This window comes from Alligator sinensis, unplaced genomic scaffold (assembly GCF_000455745.1).
Source record: "Alligator sinensis unplaced genomic scaffold, ASM45574v1 scaffold115_1, whole genome shotgun sequence".
In the NCBI taxonomy this organism is placed as follows: Eukaryota; Metazoa; Chordata; order Crocodylia; family Alligatoridae; genus Alligator; species Alligator sinensis.
In genome coordinates, this window is record NW_005841895.1 from 2808276 (window position 1) to 2814275 (window position 6000).

Consider the following 6000-nt stretch of genomic DNA (forward strand, 5'->3'; position numbering starts at 1 on the left):
TTGAGATGCATAGTACTTTCAGCAATGTTAGTTTGTATGGCGACTACTAATCTCTCTCTTCATTTAGCTCGTTTCAAATAGCTACTGCATGCAAACACTGCCACCTAATGCTCAAACACATTCTTAGCTTTTGCTGACAAATAATAAATGCATCCTTGTTACTCAAGAGGAGCTATGGTCCAGTTTCAACTGTACATGAAACGGTAAGTGAAGATAAGAGCCTACTCGGGTCCTTTTAACTCGAAACACTGTAGACACCCACTAGTTTGTCTCCCACTGTTGCTGATATTGGTGAGCTTCTGAAATCACGTGCATGATCATCAGGGATCCTGGTTTTCTGTTTTAAAATCCCAAGTTCTCTTGATTAAAAAGCCCCAAAATTGATGGATAGATGTTTTGTTTTGATTTCAGAAAAATATGTGCGCGTGTGTGTGTGTGTACAGATACACACACACACACACACACACACACACACACCCCCCCCAGTAAAACATTATGTTCAACTGATGCCTATATTTATCTATATATTTACAATTTTAAAGCAATTTGGAAGCTTCCCAGTGCCTCAATCATTATAATATGACAAGTTCTAAATACCTACAACTTTTGGGATGATTTGGGTTGTTTTTTTTTTTTTTAATATCAGAAAAACAGAACATCCCCTGCCCCCCCTTTGCTCACCAGGACACAGGTCCAGCTGTGGCTATCCCTCCCTGCTGCTTTGTGGTGCTGAGCAGCATCCCTGATGCCCTGCCCATGCTGTTACCACTTACTCTTTAAGCACAGCACCCCCTGCCTCCCGCCACTGCGCCTCACTCCTGACGTGCAGCCCCCCATATTCTCCAGCTCTGCTAGAGTCCCTCTCTCCTGACACACCATCCCCCCAGCCCTGCCAGTGCACCCCTCACTCCCAACCCAAAGCCCTCTGGCCCTGCTGGTGCCCCTCACTCTCAACCTGCAACCCCCAACATTCCCCAGCCCTGCTGGTGTCCCTCACTCCTGACCTGCTGCTTGCACTCCTGACCCACAGAGACTTGTTGCTCCTACTGCTGAGACCACCACACCAGCCACTCTGCCACCAGGGGTAGAGGGGCCATGCTGCCCTCGCCTCCCCCCCCCACCAGCCACTTATGTGCCAGGCTACAGCTCTACCCAGCCACCATGGACCAGCAGTCACTGCTCCTCTCAGGCTACCCACACTGCCCTCCACCCCAACTCCCCTTCAAGGAGCCACAGCCTGATGGGAGTGGTGGTGGTGGCAGCTGGGTCATGGTGGCAGGGTACAGCCATGCCCTAGTGTGCAAGCAAGCTGACAGTTGGAGGAGGTGGGGACAGCCGGGTGGTACCAGTGCAGCCTACAGAGGGAAGCCACTGCCCTTGTGCCTCCCACCCCCACAACCCTGCTCCTGGGAGACAGCGGCACAGGGTGGTGGGTAGCGGTGCTCCATCCCCACCCACCCACATGTGCCTTCTAGCCCCTTTCCATGTACCCCCGGTTGACAACCCCTGCTATAGACCATACTGATCCTAGGAGGAAGAATGTGACATACTATAAGACACACACACAACTAGAGTGAAAAAAAAAAAAAATTCTTAACTCTAACACTGGCCTTTTTAATTGTTGCATCAAATTACTTTGTATATTAGACCCGATGCTCCCATTGATCAAGAATCCTCAGAGAGGAGGAATTGCATGCAAAATAGATGATAATGTATATATGCAAAAATGCAAAAGCAACTTCACACTTCAATTGCATGCATCATTGCTACGAGATCACACAAACATATGCAACAAACAAGCACTCTGGGTGATTAGCACACACAATGTGTCTAAATGTGTAAAAGTGACAACTGTTTAAACATGAGTGGTGTTATAACCCCAATCTCTGGAAACATTTTAGATATGTAAAAGTATAAATGTAAATTTACTAATCTATTTCAGTTAAATATTTTAAGGTCAAGAGTACTGCATTTAAAAGAATTGCAAACCCTAATTAAAATGTACTCTTTACTTCCGTGGGTAGAAATTGGAAAAGAAATATTTTACATCCTGAAAAATCTAATTTGTATAAATAATGCATTGCTGATTTTCTTGCGTTTTCTTTTACTGTTGAAGAAAAAGGAAGGAGAAGTGGGAAGAATGTTTTAAGACTGCATTAAATCCTCCTAATAAAAGAAAAATGAATGTTACCTCCTTTTAATTTTAAATCAAACCACAAGGTATTTTCTTTGATGGTATAGCTAACTGTTAGTTTATTAGAAGCACAGGAGTGATTTTTTCCTAAACAAATATTTACAATTAATGCTACCAACCAAATGATCTGACAGTTATAATTGCAGTACTGAAATGCTATATATTTTAGTTATATATTCCAGCCATTTAAACATTACTCAAGGCCCTCTAATGATACTCTGCTTTGAGGGAGAAAACACAGTATTTTGCATAAAATAAAAAACCGTTAATATGAGAAATCTGAAGGTTTAATTTTGTTTACACATGAATTCCTATTTTGCACTGAGGGGGTGGAGAACTAGTCAAAATTCATATTCTTATTTTCTCTCTAGATCAAGAGAGACACCATAGAGAACAATAAAGTCATCCCAGACTTACTTAGGTACAAAAGCAAAGATTTGCAAACTGGAACCTATTCCTATTTTGGCCTTTGTGTGTATGGCCTTGCTCAAGACCTCTAACCTCTAGTTCTCTTACCGCCTCTGCATTCAGCATGAGGTTACTGTGTCTTTCTTACTCAATGCATTTTCTATAACGTAGATTTCAGGAACGGTGTAATTTACTTAAGAAGTGAACACTTCGTTATTCCGGGGAGAGAGGTGTTACATATTCTGATACAACATAATCCATTGCCAATCCAAAGCCTGACAGATAGGAATTTCTCCCCCATGAGAACATATTACTTTGAAAGACTTCTTTCCAATATGAAATGAAGGAAATATTTAAACCACTTTTTTCTGAATTGAAAATGAGAAAATGAAATATATATATTTGTTTAATCATTTCAACAGTGTTGGGTTTTGGTTTGTTTTTAAATTTTAGAAGTATAAAGACAATCCAAAGCAAACCCCCAAACTTCTTCCTTTAGAGAATTCCTCCTCCTTCCCCCCACAAGATTGAATAAGCAGAAAGTTAACTTTGAAAATTAAAGATTAAAAACAGGGAAAGGAAAAGAGATGTCCTGAGAATTTGGGGCTTAATACACTATTTTCTGACAAAAAAAAAAATCTAATAATTTAGATATTACAAATAAAGCTGGTTGTGAAATGTACAGATATAAAATAGCAAGTGACAGGGATCTAAACCCATTAAAAGGGTTTTGGAAATTTGTTTCCCAAACCGCTACCTTCTCCTTGGGATTTGGTAATGGCTCTCATTGGATCTGCAGCCCAGAATTATTTCCTGAGGGTAGGTACCTATGAACCCTCTTTCAAGAAAAGACCAGACACTAATAAATAGAGCCATCACCCAGAATGCATGACACCTGGATTCAGTTGCTTGTCTGCCTGCCTGATTCATCTGCCATGAGAGTACCCTAATCACCAGGCTAGTGTTGTATTAACACAATTATACAGTTTCCGAGCTAATGCACAGGGTCTTTCTGTAAGACACTCATACCACATAAGATTGCCATTTGTTTGGGATTTATTGAGTCTAGCTCTTAGAAAGCAAAGAAGACTATTCTCTCATATCTTCTTTCCCCCCCAGACCCATAACAGGCATCTGGTAGGTATGGAACAAGGAGTGTGTTTGGGTCACTGTGGTCTCAAACCTTTTCTGGCTAGGTCAATGGTTCCCTTGGTCATGATTAAAGTGCCCATTCTTCATGTGACCTTAAAGGACAATTAACTTACAATTAGGGCCTTCATGGGGCACAAGTGTTTCTTAGACCATGCACTTATCCTCCAGTGAAGTCTGAGTATGACAAGTCTCCACTTGATGTTCTTCAGGTACCACTATCAGTCCAAATGAATGACATTTTGGTGGGATAATCACTGGAAATGAGCCTTTGGTATTTGTTATTACTTATTAGGCTTTGGATTGCACAGAAAATTAGTGTAGCCTTCTGCAAAAACAAAAGGCCTGGAAGATCACCAAAAATGCTTGTTTTTAAGCTCTTTGCTTCTCTTTTTAAGGATGAAATAGTCTTCAACAGAAAGGTGTTTTCAAGTGGGCTTTCTACCCATCCCAGCCCAATTTTCAGAAGTTTTAAGCCCCCATGTCACTCCTTGCCACTTAGCAGAGTTAGGAGCAATTGGCTTTTCCTAAGCACATCAAAGTTCAAGTTGCACTGGAAGGCATTTGTTTAGCACAAGTAAAACTTTGAAGAAGCCCCTTTGTACAAAGTAAATTCAGATAAACAAGAGATCTGCCTTCTCTTCCCCCACATCAAGATGAATATTCTACCCCGTGTGTAATTCAAGGAAAGGGGATCAAGAAGAAATAGCTGACGGGGAAAGCAGAGGTTGGTTTGTAACATATCTTCCTGAATGACAGAAGAATATTTTCTTCAAAATGCTTTTAAAAAGTTTTACTGGGAACAGTACAAAGTTCGGGGGTGCTCTGTATATAGTTCATCTTTGATCTAATAAGACATCCAGACAATTATTTTGAAGTTTTAAACAAGAGACAAGAAAGCCAGATTTGCAAAACACCAAATCTATATTTACATCCACATGTAATAACATAGTCAACTGAAGTGAAATACATCATAAATTAAATGAGTAATGTGTGTCTACTGCTTGACAACTTAAGGTTTCAACAATTAAAACAAAATGGAATGAAATAAATACATATAAAAAAAAAATCAACAACTTGTACCTCTATATATGCACTGTTATCTCCAAAGAAACATACAAAACCAGTAGTATCCCAATAGTTAATACTGATGGGCAAAAGTCTACTTTGAACTACAGGGCTGCAATTTCCATGATATGGAAAAGTCTCGATGGCATGTTGTTCTCCAATATGTTCCCAAGAGATCTGACGAAAGGCCAGAAAACTTTAGGAAATAAATTGTACCAGCAAGAAGGAAGATTCTTTAACAGTTTTGCAATTAGTTTTTACATTACTGCAGCCCTGTGCATGTCTTATCATATACCCCAGTAAGATGTATAGATGATAGTTACAGCATGCATTCTATAAGACTCATTGAAAGATCAGACAGAAAAAAATAGATTAACCATTTTCCAAGTGAGTTTATCTTCAAAAAAATAGGCTATAAAAGTGCAAAACTAGGGGGAAAAAATCTAGATTATGTACATATGGCTCAGCTTATGAACAGGAAAAAAGGTAAATAGTGTACAATTTCCTGATACACAGCACTTCATTACATTGCCAGTTTACAGAGACATTAAAATTAGGTCCCATTTAAATTACAGGAACTAAGACATACAACTAGAATGTCTCAAGTTGCATAATGGAAACACGAATTTCTGGGGTTGCTATTTTACATTTGCTATTTGAAGAAAAGAGCAAAATGAACAGTGCAAAATATTTTTTAAATTTTTTTTTTACTAAAATATACAGAAGTCAGAACCGGGTACAGAAGGAGCAAGTCTTTAACTGGAAGCTTTATGAAAACCAATAAGGAACATAATGTCAAAATATTCATTTCAGCTTTACTGGCTGGTAACTGGCCATCCTCCCTTTAAAAATGTAAATTGCATGTGCATTAGAGGAAAAAAAAAAAAAAAAAAATTTGCCTTCACAAAAAGGAGAAATATTCTCCCCATCAACAGACTATTCCTTAGTAAAATTTCAAACATCTCAGAGTTTGGGACTAAGATGTAAGCAACAGATACCAAGAAGCTTCCAAACACAGTCAATCAGGCCATAGCATAAGCTATCTCCCTTTTAAAAAAAAATAAAGAAAAAGAAAAGAAAAGGTGGAGGTGACAGCAGCTGTAGATCCTACCTGAAAGACTGTATTTGTTATTTTCTAGTCTGGACAAAAGGTGCAAAGATTCCCGCTCCCCCCCCTCCCC

The 6000-nt window shown here is 39.4% G+C and overlaps 1 protein-coding gene across 2 annotated transcripts in view; it reads right to left on the minus strand.

Annotated features, from left to right (window-relative positions):
• Nucleotides 1-6000, minus strand: part of ZNF217 (zinc finger protein 217) — a 48983-nt gene that overhangs the window by 30389 nt on the left and 12594 nt on the right. The gene's annotated exons all lie outside the window — the stretch shown is intronic.